At 41.3% G+C, this 18,480-nt stretch overlaps 2 long non-coding RNA genes across 5 annotated transcripts in view; both read right to left on the bottom strand.

Annotated features, from left to right (window-relative positions):
* Positions 1 to 18,480, bottom strand: part of LOC139831906 (uncharacterized) — a 113,741-nt gene that overhangs the window by 81,067 nt on the left and 14,194 nt on the right. The gene's annotated exons all lie outside the window — the stretch shown is intronic.
* LOC127308330 (uncharacterized) lies at positions 1,718 to 3,943 on the bottom strand. Of its 4 annotated transcripts, none has more exons than XR_007856436.2 (4): positions 3,800 to 3,943; positions 3,628 to 3,721; positions 3,384 to 3,518; positions 1,718 to 3,178 (listed from the first exon to the last, which is right to left on the bottom strand). It is a non-coding gene; the product is annotated as an uncharacterized lncRNA (long non-coding RNA). The 4 variants fall into 4 exon arrangements; XR_007856435.2 differs by having other exon boundaries at positions 1,718 to 1,886; positions 1,991 to 3,178; positions 3,628 to 3,941; XR_007856434.2 differs by having other exon boundaries at positions 3,607 to 3,941.

Genomic DNA, 18,480 nt, shown 5'->3' with positions numbered 1-18,480 from the left:
ATTTCAAGAAGACTCAAGCATCTAAGCTTGGGGATGCCCAAGGCATCCCCTTCTTCATCGACAAATTATCAGGTTCCTTCTCTTGAAACTATATTTTTATTCGGTCACATCCTATGTACTTTACTTGGAGCGTCTGTTTGTTTTTATTTTTGTTTTTGTTTGAATAAATGATTGTGTGGGAGAGAGACACGCTCCGCTGGTTCGTATGAACACATGTGTTCTTAGCTTTTAATTTTCATGGCGAAGGTTGAAACTGCTTCGTTAATTGTTATATGGTTGGAAACGGGAAATGCTACATGTAGTAATTGGTATGATGTCTTGAATAACTTGATACTTGGCAATTGTTGTGCTCATGATTAAGCTCTTGCATCATATACTTTGCACCTATTAGTGAAGAATACATAGAGCTTGCTAAAATTTGGTTTGCATGATTGGTCTCTCTAAGGTCTAGATATTTTCTGGTAAAGGTGTTTGAACAACAAGGAAGACGGTGTAGAGTCTTATAATGTTTACAATATATCTTTTATGTGAGTTTTTCTGCACCGGTTCATCCTTGTGTTTGCTTCAAACAACCTTGCTAGCTTAAGCCTTGTATCGAGAGGGAACACTTCTCATGCATCCAAAATCCTTGAGCCAACCGCTATGCCATTTGTGTCCACCATACCTACCTACTACATGGTATTTCTCCGCCATTCCAAAGTAAATTGCTTGAGTGCTACCTTTAAAATTTCCATTCTTCATCTTTACAATACATAGCTCATGGGACAAATAGCTTAAAAACTATTGTGGTATTGAATATGTACTTATGCACTTTATCTCTAATTAAGTTGCTTGTTGTGCGATAACCATGTTCCTGGGGACGCCATCAACTACTCTTTGTTGGATATCATGTGAGTTGCTATGCATGTCCGTCTTGTCTGAAGTAAGGGAGATTTACCACTAGAATGGTTAGAGCATGCATAATGTTAGAGAAGAACATTGGGCCGCTAACTAAAGCCATGATCCATGGTGGAAGTTTCAGTTTTGGACAAATATCCTCAATCTCATATGAGAAAATTAATTGTTGTTAAATACTTAAGCATTAAAGAGGAGTCCATTATCTGTTGTCTATGTTGTCTCGGTATGGATGTCTAAGTTGAGAATAATCAAAAGCGAGAAATCCAATGCGAGCTTTCTCCTTAGACCTTTGTACAGGCGGCATAGAGGTACCCCTTTGTGACACTTGGTTAAAACATATGTATTGCGATGATAATCCCGGTAATCCAAGCTAATTAGGACAAGGTGCGGGCACTATTAGTATACTATGCATGAGGCTTGCAACTTGTAGGATATAATTTACATGATACCCACTACAAGAGACACCCCCCTACAGCAACGCAGACATGCGTATCTAAATGTCCATATGAGCGTTGCTAGCGACTCTACCAACGGATAAAAATGCGTTGCGTTTTTGGGTGTTGCAAGGCTACAATGCAACGAATATAGATGCGTTGGTAACCCTTGGGATAATCGTTGCAAAATCGCTACAGATTTAGAGCAACAAGTGTATGCGTTGGTAGGTATATCCTATACGAATTGAAAATTCTATTTAAAAAATATTATATTTCAGCCAGGTTGGTTTGATCGCTATGGTAGATTTTTCTTATAGAAAGACGTAGTCCGTACGTGCCAAATCACATCACACAAAACATAGAATATGAATGAATTTAGTGACAAAATTAAATATTTATTATTGAAATCACCATCCATACATGAAAGTTATCTGAAAAGGAGAAAGTTTACAATTTTGCAGCACAATTTGATAGTCTACCTAGACCTATATACATCGGTTCTACTAATTTGCCAACAAATTCTCCCCATAGAGCAAGTCTTCTGATGTATGGAACCTGCACATAAAAAACTCTATTTTCAGTATCGAAGTGGCAGAAGACAAGACAGTGTGATGGCGTGTAATGAGTTAACTTGCATAAAAAATTGCCGCTATACTAACCTTGGTGGCATGCCAAAACTAGTTCAGCATAAGACATGTTTGCGATCCATTGCATTTAAATCAGCTCATCAGACCACACGTCATTATGGCAACCACACAGATGGAAATGAAAAAGGAAATCTATATAAGAAATAACCAAGATGGGATCTGAACAATCCATAAAATAGATGATCACAATCATTTAATTATCAAGCTAGATCATCCAGCCAACAGCATATCAAAGTTCTTAATTAACTAATCGATGGAATGGTAAATAAAATTATCAGAAAGCTACAATATTTCCAACATGCATAAGTAGAAGTTCACACCAGAACTGAGGTTTGCAGGGTCAGCCATTTAAACTCTAAATTCTTTTAAGGCGCAGATACATGTGCAGTTATAAAACATGAAAAACATAAAATGAAAACTTAGAAACTACTAACATGGACCCATGTCACTTCAAACTCGCATTGGTTCCCATGGTAAGATTCCAAAACTGCAAGCAAGCATATACCACGTGATGCAAAAAAAAAGTGAATCTAAATCTAGTCACAAGCGTGATGGTAGTCTTAGCTTTTAGCAAGTTGAAGTTGTAAAAGTAATATGAGGGAGGAATTACTATAAGTTCTAGTTAGAGTCATTTATGTCAGTATTATTCGGCAGATTTTGTATGTGCCACCGACGAAAACTAGCAGCTGATAAATAAAATATATCAATAATAGCATGGACTAGTTAAAGGAAATACATAAATAGTCTATACTGGAAGGATGCCAAACTATATCCGAAGTCAAATTTAAAATAGGACAATGAACTTCTGCATGAATAATGAAAAAACACATTCAGTGAGATATCATCAATTCCGTTGGTGGTATATACAATGTTAGCAGCAGCCTTGAGAGCTTCTGAATTTGCTCATTTGCTATGTCAGATTCTCTGCCAAGGAAAAGTGATAGTTGGTGCACTATTGGAGGCCATAAAATAGATAATAAACTGTATGTAATTGACCAAAGGCATGAAGATCTAGCACACACCAAAAGAGACACAATAAGGATACCAATTGAAGGATATTAATATGTGTCAGAGATACGAGAAAGGAGTAATAATAATAATAAGTTGTAAAACAGAAAAACGCACATACATTTGATAGATCTTCTCGAGTACCCTTGGAACAGATACAAGTACTTCAGCACCCATTTGCGGTTTTATCTTCTGAAGGTTAAAATCAAAACAACAATTTTAGCAGGGTCACGTGAGGAGGCATTAATATGCATTGAGCTGCAGGGCCTGGGTTTAGTTTGTATGCAGAAGAAGCAAACTGAAACTTGCAAGCGATAGGTTAATCTGAAATACCACATGAGAAGGAGCAGTAACAGATGCAAGTGATATGAATCTATAAAAGGGGATGAATCATTACCTGCAGGTCGTCCTGCTGCAGGTTGCTACTACTGATGCAGCTCTATTTCAGGCTTCTTGATACGCCAGATCGTGCCGCCTGCGCCGCTGCATCAGTCTCCAGTGACATCGCAATAGTCAAGGATACACAGAATTTCTACAAAGATTTGATAACCGCTCAAACCAAGGCAAAATAAAAAAGGCAAAATAAGAGACGAATATAATAGGGGAAAAAGAGAAATCACATCTAGAGCAAGAAGCTCTACCGTGCCCTTCCGCTTCCGCGCCGCCGTGCTCTGACTCGCCGACGAGGCTTTTCAACAAACATCCGCATCACGTAGTAGCTCAAATACATCTTAGCTGCAAAAGAATTTCTCAGATTTAGGGTATCTCATAGTAGGAGGCGAGTAGTGGGATGTATCGCGTGGGCTGCATCACCGGCCGCCACTGGTCGCCGGCAAGGGAGGGCCTGCTCGCGGATGGCTGAGAGGCATCCTAGGGGAGCGGATTGAGGCGGCTAGGTTTGGGGAAGGGAAGGAGTGGGACTGGAATTGGACGGGCGTAGGTTCGTGGCTTGGTGGGGTTAAGCAAGCTATCCTTGAGTCGTGATTAGTGGGCTGGGCTTCTTTTACAACTGCAAATTGTATAATGTATAACAGATGTAGCCTACAACGCATGCATGCGTATCTACAATAAAATTTTGCAACGAATATCTATAGCGTTGCCGACTATGTATTGCTTTAGAGGGGGTTTTCTTGTAGTACATATGCTTTATTACTACCGTTGACAAAATTGTTTCTTGCTTTCAAAACCAAAGCTCTAGCACAAATATAGCAATCAATGCTTCCCTCTGCGAAGGGCCATTCTTCTACTTTTATGTTGAGTCATTTTACCCATTTCTCTCTATCTTAGAAGCAAACACTTGTGTTAACTGTGCATTGATTCTTACATACTTGCTTATTGCACTTGTTATATTGCTTTGCATTGACAACTATTCATGAGATATACATGTTACAAGTTGAAAGCAACCGCTGAAACTTAATCTTCCATTGTGTTGCTTCAATGCCTTTACTCTGAATCTATCGCTTTGTGAGTTAACTCTTATGCAAGACTTATTGATGCTTGTCTTGAAAGTACTATTCATGAAAAGTCTTTGCTATATGATTCATTTGTTTACTCATGTCATTTACCATTGTTTTGATCGCTGCATTCATTACATATGCTTACAATAGTATGATCAAGGTTACCGCCCCCCTAGTGTGTCACCGCCTCGTCGACCTTCCGACTCCGCCTCTTCGCCTATTTAAAGGTCCCTGACCTAAATCTTCGATACGGAAAAGCCACGGTACGAGAAACCTTCCAGAGCCGCCGCCATCGCGAAGCCAAGATCTGGGGGACAGGAGTCTCTGTTCCGGCACGCCGCCGGGACGGGGAAGTGCCCCCGGAAGGCTCCTCCATCGACACCACCGCCATCTTCATCAACGCTGATGTCTCCCATGAGGAGGGAGTAGTTCTCCATCGAGGCTCGGGGCTGTACCGGTAGCTATGTAGTTCATCTCTCTCCTATGTACTTCAATACAATAACCTCATGAGCTGCCTTACATGATTGAGATTCATATGATGATTCTTGTAATCTAGATGTCATTATGCTAGTCAAGTGGATTTTACTTATGTGATCTCCGGAGACTCCTTGTCCCACGTGTGTAAAGGTGACAGTGTGTGCACCGTGTGGGTCTCTTAGGCTATATTTCACAGAATACTTATTCACTGTTATGAATAGCATAGTGAAGTGCTTATTTATATCCCTTTATGATTGCAATATGCTTTGTATCACTACTATTCTATGTGCTACTCTAGTGATGTTATTAAATTACTCTATTCCTCCTGCACGGTGTAATGGTGACAGTGTGTGCATCGTGTAGTACTTGGCGTAGGCTATGATTGTGATCTCTTGTAGATTATGAAGTTAACTATTGCTATGATAGTATTGATGTGATCTATGCCTCCTTTCGTAGCGTGAAGGTGACAGTGTGCATGCTATGTTAGTACTTGGTTTGGTTATGTTGATCTGTCATGCACTCTAAGGTTATTTAAATATGAACATCGAATATTGTAGAGCTTGTTAACTCCGGCATTGAGGGTTCGTGTAATCCTACGCAATTAGTGGTGTTCATCATCCAACAAGAGAGTGTAGAGTATAGCATTTATCTATTTATTCTATTATGTGATCAATGTTGAGAGTGTCCACTAATGAAAGTATAATCCCTAGGCCTTGTTCCCAAATACTGAAATCGCTGCTTGTTTACTGTTCTACTGCATCTGTACTGCCTGCAATATTACCACCATCAACCACACGCCAGTTGTAGCATCAAGCTATTTTCTGGTGCCATTGCTACTGCTCATATTTATTCATACCACCTGTATTTCACTATCTCTTCGCCGAACTGGTGCACCTATTAGGTGTGTTGGGGACACAAGAGACTTCTTGCTTTGTGGTTGCAGGGTTGCATGAGAGGGATATTTTTGACCTCTTCCTCCCTGAGTTCGATAAACCTTGGGTGATCCACTTAAGGGAAACTTGCTCTGTTCTACAAACCTCTGCTCTTGGAGGCCCAACACTGTCTACAAGAATAGAAGCACCCGTAGACATCAGCGCAGCCACCATAGGGCCGCGCGGGCTAAGGGGGGCCCACGCTGCCCTACTGTGTGGGCCCCTCGCGCCGCCTCCAACCCTACCCTTCCGCCTACTTAAAGCCTTCATCGCGAAAACACCTGTACCGAGAGCCACGATACGGAAAACCTTCCAGAGACGCAGCCGCCGCCAATCCCATCTCGGGGGATTCAAGAGATCGCCTCCGGCACCCTGCCAGAGAGGGGAATCATCTCCCGGAGGACTCTTCATCACCATGATCGCCTCCGGATTGATGTGTGAGTAGTTCATCCTTGGACTATGGGTCCATAGCAGTAGCTAGATGGTTGTCTTCTCCTCATTGTGCTATCATGTTAGATCTTGTGAGCTGCCTATCATGATCAAGATCATCTATTTGTAAAGCTACATGTTGTGTTTGTTGGGATCCGATGAATATGGAATACTATGTCAAGTTGATTATCAATCTATCATATATGTGTTGTTTATGTTCTTGCATGCTCTCCGTTGCTAGTAGAGGCTCTGGCCAAGTTGATACTTGTAACTCCAAGAGGGAGTATTTATGCTCGATAGTGGGTTCATGCCTCCATTGAATTTGGGACAGTGACAAAAAGTTCTAAGGTTGTGGATGTGCTGTTGCCACTAGGGATAAAACATCAATGCTTTGTCTAAGGATATTTCTGTTGATTACATTACGCACCATACTTAATGCAATTGTCTGTTGTTTGCAACTTAATACTGGAAGGGGTGCGGATGCTAACCCGAAGGTGGACTTTTTAGGCATAGATGCATGCTGGATAGCGGTCTATGTACTTTGTCGTAATGCCCTGATTAAATCTCATAGTAATCATCGTGATATGTATGTGCATTGTTATGCCCTCTCTATTTGTCAATTGCCCAACTGTAATTTGTTCACCCAACATGCTATTTCTTAATGGAGAGACACCACTAGTGAACTGTGGACCCCGGTCATTCTTTACATCTGAAATACAATCTACTGCAATACTTGTTCTTACTTTTGTTCGCAAACATCATCTTCCACACTATACATTTACTCCTTTGTTTACAGCAAGCCGGTGAGATTGACAACCTCACTGTTACGTTGGGGCAAAGTACTTTGATTGTGTTTTCCAGGTTCCACGTTGGCGCCGGAATCCCTGGTGTTGCGCCGCACTACACTCCGCCACCATCAACCTTCACGTGCTTCTTGACTCCTACTACTTCGATAACCTTGGTTTCTTACTGAGGGAAAACTTCCTGCTGTACGCATCACATCTTCCTCTTGGGGTTCCCAACGGACGTGCTTCACGCGTATCAGTTGGGTGGACAAGCTCAAGGCAAAGAAGTGTTATCTTGAAGAAAATCATGAATGGTCGCTTGAGGATGTTGCAACCTTTGCCAAGAAGAAAGAAGATGAAGGTCCTAATTCATGTTGTGACAAGCTCCTTGACGAAGTTTGCTTCTTGAGAAGACACAATGCAAAATTCTTGGAAGTCATCTCAACTCAAGAGAAAGCCTTGGATGAATACTATCGCTTGAGTAAGGAGAAGGTGCAATGTTGTGATCACGAAGAAGAGAATTCCACTCTAAAGAAACACAAGGCCAAGCTATTTGAAGCAAATGAGAGGCAAAATGAATCCTTGTTGGAGTGGATCCGTTTGAGCAAATAAAATGTCACTTGTTGTAACCGTGAGGATGAAATTGCCTATCTTAAGAGAAGCAAGGACAAACTTATGGTGATCAAGCTTATGCAAGATGAAGCCATAAAAGAATACAAACTCTCAAGCAATGATTACATTTGTCGTAATCATGAAGACGACATTGCCAATTTGGAGAGACACAATCGTTCACTCTTGCGAAGAAATTCTCTTCTTGAGGAAGCTCTATCGGATCGTGAAGATGAAGCTAACCACTTGAAGTCCGAGATTGAGAGTCTCCAAGTCCAAATCCAATTCTTGGAAGGAGTCATTGAAGCCTATGAGGACTTATGCAATGAAGGAGAAGTGGCAATCATGCCAAAGAAGATCGACAGAGGAAGAAGGATCAATGAAGAGAAGAATGTGAAGATAGGGCCCATCGAAAAATGGGCTCCTATTTCCAACTCTTGATCCATGGAAGTCCTTGCTTTCGGAGGCGCTTATTGGGTGGTTAATCTTGAAGCCACAAGTCTTATGTCCGGAAGCAAGGAATTCGTTGTCGTCATCAAGTCACTCATCTCTATCTTTCTCATGACGACAACACAAGCAAGCTTAAAGATATTGGAGCCTTGACAAGGTGGTGATCAAGTCCTACCTTGTCAAGACTCTTGCATATGTTCTCTTTGTTCATTGCTTTACACTCTTGGGTCTTTGTACCTACTATTATGAACATGTAGTGGTTCCCTTGTGGAGCTAGTCTCTTCAAGAGGCCACGGCCTAGGACTAATGGAATTTGCTTCTTTGTGTAGACATTGTGTTTTGTAGGAATTGTGTTGAAGGAAATGAACCATGATGAAGTTTCTCAAACAATTTCAATACAAATCCTATGACATAATCCTTGCAAGAAGAAGCAACAATGGAATGGAGTTTATGCTCAAGATCTTGGATGTCTTCATTGTAAAAGAAGGAATCCACTTTATACTCCTAGCCATACTCTTACCCTAACCTCATGGGGTTGCCGGAAGTGAGAAAAAAACCTAATAAGACACTCAAACATGATGATGGAGTATGAGTCTATTTTGTGGTTTGTGGTTTTAAATGATGAGACCTTTCGATGGATATGATAGCTCTTTGGAGGAGGCGAAGTGATTCTTGTGAGAAAGAAGATGCAATTCCCCCGGTTACCATAGGAAGGATGGGTGTTGGCACTCGCCGATCTCAAAAGCTACCTTCTATGTGTGTTGGGGAAGGACGAAGTTCCACCTATGTGGAGCCATCTACACCACAAGGCCAAGCCTCTTCCATTAGACAACCAAGTGCTAGATCATCTCTTCCACAAATTCAAGTTCGGCATCAACAACAATGAGGTCATGACGAGGACCCAAATCATGATGAAGATCAAGGGACCTCACAAGAACCTATCCTTTTGGTCCATTCTCGTCGGGGGTGCTAAAGCATCAAGACTCTTTCATAACTCAAGCAAAGTACAAGACATACTCAAGAGCAAGATATGAGGGGGTCCAACAGTATAGCAACCCCAAGGATCAACTAATGAGTCCGACAAGACAATGGACAAACTCTCTATCGATAATCGTCAAGGTTTGCCTCTCCACCTTTGTGCTTCTCATCCGGACATTGTGTCAAAAGTGGGTACTTATACCACTCTTGTGCCATATGTCTAGATGTAAAGCACGCATGAACATAGGGGGGGTGCGGTTTAAATTTATTGAACTATCCCTCCCCCCATAATGCATAAAGAAACCCAAAGCATATGCTATTCGTCAATTAAGTGACTTTTGAGCTTCATGTTGAGTTGTAGTCGTGAGTCCTAGGTCTCTACGCGACCTCACACTACCAAACTCTTACACGGTGGCTTCGGCCACTGATACGCGTACATCACGCGTCCGTTGGGAATCCCAAGAGGAAGGTGTGATGCGTACAGCAGCAAGTTTTCCCTCAGTAAGAAACCAAGGTTTATCGAACCAGTAGGAGCCAAGAAGCACGTTGAAGGTTGATGGCGGCGGAGTGTAGTGCGGCGCAACACCAGGGATTCCGGCGCCAACGTGGAACCTGCACAACACAACCAAATTACTTTGCCCCAACATGACAGTGAGGTTGTCAATCTCACCGGCTTGATGTAACAAAGGATTAGATGTATAGTGTGGATGATGATTGTTTGCAGAAAACAGTAGAACAAGTATTGTAGTAGATTGTATTCGATTAAAAGAATGGACCGGGGTCCACAGTTCACTAGAGGTGTCTCTCCCATAAGAATAAGCATGTTGGGTGAACAAATTACAGTTGGGCAATTGGCAAATAAAGAGGGCATGACCATGCACATACATGTTATGATGAGTATTGTGAGATTTAATTGGGCATTACGACAAAGTACATAGACCGCTATCCAGCATGCATCTATGCCTAAAAAGTCCACCTTCAGGTTATCATCCGAACCCCTTCCAGTATTAAGTTGCAAACAACAGACAATTGCATTAAGTATGGTGCGTAATGTAATCAACACGTACATCCTTAGACATAGCATCGATGTTTTATCCCTAGTGGCAACAGCACATCCACAACCTTAGAACTTTCTCGTCATCGTCCTGCATTTAATGGAGGCATGAACCCACTATCGAGCATAAATACTCCCTCTTGGAGTTACTGGCAAAAACTTGGCCAGAGCCTCTACTAATAACGGAGAGCATGCAAGATCATAAACAACACATAGGTAATAGATTGATAATCAACATAAAACATGTAGCATTACAGATAGATGATCTTGATCATGTTAGGCAGCTCACAAGATCCAACAATGAAGCAGAATTAGGAGAAGACGACCATCTAGCTACTGCTATGGACCCATAGTCCAGGGGTGAACTACTCACTCATCACTCCGGAGGCGACCATGGCGGTGAAGAGTCCTCCAGGAGATGATTCCCCTCTCCGGCAGGGTGCCGGAGGCGATCTCCTGAATCCCCCGGGATGGGATTGGCGGCGGCGGCGTCTCTGGAAGGTTTTCTGTATCGTGGCTCTCGGTACTGGGGGTTTCGCGACGAAGGCTTTAAGTAGGCGGAAGGGAAGGTCAAGGGGCGTCACGGGGGCCCCACACAACAGGGCCGCGCGGTCCCCCTGTAGGCCGCGCCGCCCTACTGTGGCGGCGCCCCGTGGCCCCACTTCGTGACTCCTTCGGTCTTCTGGAAGCTTCGTGTGAAAATAGGACCCTTGGCATTGATTTCGTCCAATTCCGAGAATATTTCCTTACTAGGATTTCTGAAACCAAAAACAGCAGAAAACAGCAACTGGCTCTTCGGCATCTTGTTAATAGGTTAGTGCCGGAATATGCATAAAGTATGCATAAAACATGTAGGTATCATCAATAAAGTGGCATGGAACATAAGAAATTATCGATACGTTGGAGACGTATCAGCATCCCCAAGCTTAGTTCCTGCTCGTCCCGAGTAGGTAAACGATAACAAAGATAATTTCTAAAGTGACATGCCATCATTATCTTGATCAATACTATTGTAAGCACATGTAATGAATGCAGCGATTCGAAACAATGGTAATGTAATGAGTAAACAAATGAATCATATAGCAAAGACTTTTCATGAATAGTACTTTCAAGACAAGCATCAATAAGTCTTGCATAAGAGTTAACTCATAAAGCAATAATTCAAAGTAAAGGCATTGAAGCAACACAAAGGAAGATTAAGTTTCAGCGGTTGCTTTCAACTTGTAACATGTATATCTCAAGGATATTGTCAATGTAAAGTAATATAACAAGTGCAATATGCAAGTATGTAGGAATCAATGCACAGTTCACACAAGTGTTTGCTTCTTGAGGTGGAGAGAGATAGGTGAACTGACTCAACATAAAAGTAAAAAAATGGCCCTTCGCAGAGGGAAGCATTGATTGCTATATTTGTGCTAGAGCTTTGGTTTTGAAAACAAGAAACAATTTTGTCAACGGTAGTAATAAAGCATATGCATTATGTAAATTATATCCTACAAGTTGCAAGTCTCATGCATAGTATACTAATAGTGCCCGCACCTCGTCCTAATTAGCTCGGATTACCTGGATTATCATCGCAATACATATGTTTTAACCAAGTGTCACAAAGGGGTACCTCTATGCCGCCTGTACAAAGGTCTAAGGAGAAAGCTCGCATTGGATTTCTCGCTTTTGATTATTCTCAACTTAGACATCCATACCGGGACAACATAGACAACAGATAATGGACTCCTCTTTAATGCATAAGCATTTAGCAACAATTAATGTTCTCATATGAGATTGAGGATATTTGTCCAAAACTAAAACTTCCACCATGAATCATGGCTTTAGTTAGCGGCCCAATGTTCTTCTCTAACAGTATGCATGCTCTAACCATTCAACTAGTGGTAAATCGCCCTTACTTCAGATAAGACGGACATGCATAGCAACTCACATGATATTCAACAAAGTGTAGTTGATGGCGTCCCCAGAAACATGGTTAACGCACAACAAGCAACTTAATAAGAGATAAAGTGCATAAGTACATATTCAATACCACAATAGTTTTTAGGCTATTTGTCCCATGAGCTATATATTGTAAAGATGAAGAATGGAAATTTTAAAGGTAGCACTCAAGCAATTTACTTTGGAATGGCGGAGAAATACCATGTAGTAGGTAGGTATGGTGGACACAAATGGCATAGTGGTTGGCTCAAGGATTTTGGATGCATGAGAAGTATTCCCTCTCGATACAAGGCTTAGGCTAGCAAGGTTATTTGAAACAAACACAAGTATGAACCGGTGCAGCAAAACTCACATAAAAGACATATTGTAAACATTATAAGACTCTACACCGTCTTCCTTGTTGTTCGACCCTTACTAGAAATTATCTAGACCTTAGAGAGACCAATTATGCAAACCAAATTTTAGCAAGCTCTATGTATTTCTTCATTAATAGGTGCAAAGTATATGATGCAAGAGCTTAAACATGAGCACAACAATTGCCAAGTATCACATTATCCAAGACATTTTACCAATTACTACATGTAGCATTTCCCGTTTCCAACCATATAACAATTTAACGAAGCAGATTCAACCTTCGCCATGAATATTATGAGTAAAGCCTAAGGACATATTTGTCCATATGCAACAGCGGAGCGTGTCTCTATCCCACACAATGAATGCTAGGATCCACTTTATTCAAACAAAACAAAAACAAAAACAAAAAGACGCTCCAAGCAAAGCACATAAGATGTGATGGAATAAAAATATAGTTTCACTAGAGGAACCTGATAATGTTGTCGATGAAGAAGGGGATGCCTTGGGCATCCCCAAGCTTAGACGCTTGAGTCTTCTTGAAATATGCAGGGGTGAACCACCGGGGCATCCACAAGCTTAGAGCTTTCACTCTCCTTGATCATATTGTATCATCCTCCTCTCTTGATCCTTGAAAACTTCCTCCACACCAAACTCAAAACAACTCATTAGAGGGTTAGTGCATAATCAAAATTCACATGTTCAGAGGTGACATAATCATTCTTAACACTTCTGGACATTGCACAAAGCTACTGAAAGTTAATGGAATAGAAAAATCCATCAAGCATAGCAAAACCGGCAATGCGAAATAAAAGGCAGAATCTGTCAAAACAGAACAGTTCGTAAAGATGAATTTCTAAGACGCACCAGACTTGCTCAAATGAAAATTCTCAAATTGAATGAAAGTTGCGTACATATCTGAGGATCACTCACGTAAATTGGCATAATTTTCTAAGTTACCTACAGAGAATTAGGCCCAGATTCGTGACAGCAAAGAAATCTGTTTCTGCACAGTAATCCAAATCTAGTATGAACCTTACTATCAACGACTTTACTTGGCACAACAATGCAACAAAATAAGATAAGGTGCTACAGTACTAACAACTTCCAAGACTCAAATATAAAATAAAGGTGCAGTAGTAAAATCATGGGTTGTCTCCCATAAGCGCTTTTCTTTAACGCCTTTCAGCTAGGCGCAGAAAGTGTATATCAAGTGTTATCAAGAGACGAAGCATCAACATCATAATTTGTTCTAATGATAGAATCAAAAGGTAACTTCATTCTCTTTCTAGGGAAGTGTTCCATACCTTTCTTGAGAGGAAATTGATATTTAATATTACCTTCCTTCATATCAATGATAGCACCAACAGTTCGAAGAAAAGGTCTTCCCAATATAATGGGACAAGATGCATTGCATTCAATATCCAAGACAACAAAATCAAAGGGGACAAGGTTATTGTTAACGGTAATGCGAACATTATCAACCCTCCCCAAAGGTTTCTTTGTAGAGTTATTAGCAAGATTAACATCCAAATAACAGTTTTTCAATGGTGGCAAGTCAAGCATATTATAGATTTTTCTAGGCATAACGGAAATACTTGCACCAAGATCACATAAAGCATTACAATCAAAGTCATTGACCTTCATCTTAATGATGGGCTCCCAACCATCCTCTAGCTTCCTAGGAATAGAAGCTTCGCGATTTAATTTCTCTTCTCTAGCTTTTATGAGAGCATTTGTAATATGTTTTGTGAAAGCCAAATTTATAGCACTAGCATTAGGACTCTTAGCAAGTTTTTGTAAGAACTTTATAACTTCAGAGATGTGGCAACCATCAAAATCTAAACCATTATAATCTAAAGCAATGGGATCATTATCCCCAATGTTGGAAAAAATTTCAGCAGTTTTATCACAGGCAGTTTCAGCAGTTTTAGCAGTTTCAGGCAGTTTTTCATGCTTTGCATTAGAAGTGGAAACATTGCTGATGACCCACAAGTATAGGGGATCGCAACAGTCTTCGAGGGAAGTAAAACCCAATTTATTGATTCGACACAAGGGGAGACAAAGAACACTTGGAAGCCTTAACAGCGGAGTTGTCAATTCAGCTGCACCTGGAAACAGACTTGCTCGCAAGAGTTTATCAGTAGTAACAGTTTTATAGCAGTAGCAGTAGTGAAATAACAGCAGCAGAGTAACAAAGACAGCAGTAGTGATTATAGTAAACAGCAGGATTAAAATACTGTAGGCACGGGGACGGATGACGGGCGTTGCATGGATGAGAGAAACTCATGTAACAATCATAGCAGGGCATTTGCAGATAATAATAAAACGGTGTCCAAGTACAAAGCAATCAATAGGCATGTGTTCCATATATAGTCGTGCGTGCTCGCAATGAGAAACTTGCACAACATCTTTTGTCCTACCAGCCGGTGGCAGCCGGGCCTCAAGGGAAACTACTGGATATTAAGGTACTCCTTTTAATAGAGTACCGGAGCAAAGCATTAACACTCCGTGAACACATGTGATCCTCACATCGCTACCATCCCCTCCGGTTGTCCCAATTCTTGTCACTTCGGGGCCATTGGTTCCGGACAGCGACATGTGTATACAACTTATAGGTAAGACCATAAACAATGATTATCTTGATGAAACAATAACATGTTCAGATCTGAGATCATGGCACTCGGGCCCTAGTGACAAGCATTAAGCATAACAAGTTGCAACAATATCATCAAAGTACCAATTACGGACACTAGGCACTATGCCCTAACAATCTTATGCTATTACATGACCAATCTCATCCAATCCCTACCATCCCCTTCGGCCTACAGCGGGGGAATTACTCACACATGGATGGGGGAAACATGGCTGGTTGATGTAGAGGCGTTGGCGGTGATGGCGGCGATGATCTCCTCCAATTCCCCGTCCCGACGGAGTGCCAGAACGGAGACTTCTGGCTCCCGCGACGGAGTTTCGCGATGTGGCGGCGTTCTGGAGGGTTTTTGGCGATTTCGACTTCTCTCCGTGCGTTTTTAGGTCGAGGCCGATAAATAGTCTGAAGGAGGGCGTCGGAGGCCGGCCGAGGGGGCCACACCACAGGGCCGCGCGGGCCCCCCCTGGGCCGCGCCGCCCTATGGTGTGGGGCCCTCGGGCCTCCACCTGGTTTGTCCTTCTGGCTCCGTCAGTTCTCTGGGAAAATAGGGCCTTCTGCATAAATTCCGAGGATTTTCCCGAAAGTTGGATTTCTGCACAAAAACGAGACACCAGAGCAGTTCTGCTGAAAACAGCGTTAGTCCGTGTTAGTTGCATCCAAAATACACAAATTAGAGGCAAAACAATAGCAAAAGTGTTCGGGAAAGTAGATACGTTTTGGACGTATCAACTCCCCCCAAGCTTAGCTTATTGCTTGTCCTCAAGCAATTCAGTTAACAACTGAGCGATAAAAGAACTTTCACGAACACATTTGCTCATATGATGTATATATTCTCATGCTATGGCTAATACTTAAGCAATTCATAATGAGGTACATGCAAATAAGATCATCTAACAGCTATGTCAATCATGGAGAGGTACCAACAATTAATAATAAGCATCATGAATCATGTATATAAGCAAGATTGCAATGTTCATAAGAGAGTATGATAAAGTGGTATCTCGCTTGCCTGTATTTGATTGGCAAAACATAAATGCCCGGGCACCTTTGGAGTTCAAAGAAAGAGTAGAAGTAGTGATTGTCAAAGATAAAAGCATCAAAGTTATGCCACAATCAATCATATTTTGAGACAAGCATATTATACTAAGAATGACAGTTGTGCTCTCAAGATAGTGCTCAAAGAAATAATGGAGACACAACATAAAAGTAAAAGATTGACCCTTCGCAGAGGGAAGCAGGGATTAACATGCGCTAGAGCTTTTCATTTTTATAAAGACAGGAGTAAAATTATTTTGAGAGGTGTTTATTGTTGTCAACGAATGGTAATGGGTACACTAACTACCTCGCCAACCGGACTTTCAAGAGCGGCTCCCATGAATTATTGCATATTTATTTAGCACTCCTTCCAACCTTTCTTTCACAAACCATGGCTAACCGAATCCTCGGGTGCCTGCCAACAATCTCATACCATGAAGGAGTGCCTTTTTATTTTATTTTTATTATGATGATGACACTCCCCCCAACCTTTGCTTACACAAGCCATGGCTAACCGAATCCTTCGGGTGCCGTCCAACAATCACAAACCATGGAGGAGTGTCTATTTAAGTTAATTAATTCGGGACTGGGAATCCCATTGCCAGCTCTTTTTGCAAAATTATTGGATAAGCGGATGTGCCACTAGTCCATATGAGAGTCCGTCAGAAGTAAATGACAAGGTTGAAAGCTAAACACCACATACTTCCTCATGAGCTATGAAACATAAACACAAATTGAGAAGCATTTTGAAGGTTTTAAAGGTAGCGCATGAGAATTTACTTGGAATGGTTTGAAATGCCATGCATAGGTATTTATGGTGGACACTTTTGGAACAACTTGGTTTTCAGGTGTTTGGAAGCACGAGCAGCGTTCCCGCTCAGTACAAGTGAAGGCTAGCAATAGACTAGGGAGCGACAAATCAAGAGAGCAAAGAATCGTCATAATCATGCTTGCGGCAAAATAAATTAACGGAGGCATAAAAGTGATACAAGAACTCTGAAGCAATATAAATCATCGAGGCTCAATTGACTTTTTGTTCAGTCATATGCATGCGTGAGCATGTGCCAAGTCGATATAAATGAATTATTCAGAGGAGGATACCACAATGCCATACTTACTTATGAATAAAACAATGCAAACAAACATCCATGACATGCTACTCATATTAATAGATTGGAGCTAAACATGAGAGATCATAAACTACTAGACTTTCTCAAATAACATATACCTCACATGAACCAACTAAGCATGCTCACATGGATGAGTATATGTACAAAAATGAAAACAAATAGAGTTCATACCAGCCTCTCACCACAATCCAATTGTCGTAGATCGTCATTATTGCCTTTTCACTTGTGCAGCTTGGATAATATGAAATGAAAACCACGCTCCAGCCACCGAAGACCATTGAACTCATAAAGAACTTTACAAACCAAAGAAGAACAGCAAATATTTTTGGTGTTTTCGAATTAGAAACAAGAACAAGAGAAAACAAACAAACAAAGCAAAATCTTTTTGGGTTTTCTTATAGCAAACTGGCAATAGCAAATAAAGTGAAACAAATGCAAGAAACCAAAGCAAACAAATGGTGAAAAGAAACAACAGAAATATTTTTGGTCTTTTTGTGTTTTGGGAAAGAAACAAAGCAAAAACAAGAAATAGCAAACTAAAAGAAACACAGAAAAGCGAGATGGCAGAAATCTGCCAAAACCTGACAGCAGTACAGAAATCGATTTTTACAAAAATCTTACCTTGCTCAGCTCGAAAAGTGTTCAACTAATGAAAGTTAGATAACAACCTGGGGAACCTGCACAAAAATTCGCAGCTCAAAATAACGCACTGGCTGTGCGCACGAATTTTTCTAGTAACAGTCCAGAATCTGTTTTCAGGCAGCACTTCCCCAAATATCATCTTCCTCTCATTAGAAAACCACTCAAACGAACAAAACAAATATGTACGAGTATCCAGCAACCATAATATGCAAAGAATGAGTGATGCCGGTATACCTCCCCCCAAGCTTAGGCTTTTGGCCTAAGTGGAGTTCAATCCCATCGATCCCATGAGGTAGTGTCTCCGTAGTACGACGAAGATGGATCGTATTCCGGGTATGTGCTGGAAGAAGCACCCGGATACGTGACGGTGTGGTCGTGGGAGGCCCCGGCGTCCTCGGAGTCATGTTGCTGGTGGAAGTCTTTTATCTTCATATGTTCATCCACCTCCTCCTTAGTGCACGACCATGATTGCCTGTCAATACTGAACAAACCTGGTTGGGGAAGAGGGATTTCCTTCTCATCCCCGTCAGAAAACAACATTCTATAGATCATATTATCTAAAGTAGAA

Source organism: Lolium perenne, chromosome 6 (assembly GCF_019359855.2).
Source record: "Lolium perenne isolate Kyuss_39 chromosome 6, Kyuss_2.0, whole genome shotgun sequence".
In the NCBI taxonomy this organism is placed as follows: Eukaryota; Viridiplantae; Streptophyta; class Magnoliopsida; order Poales; family Poaceae; genus Lolium; species Lolium perenne.
This window is presented reverse-complemented; position numbering and strand designations above follow the sequence as displayed.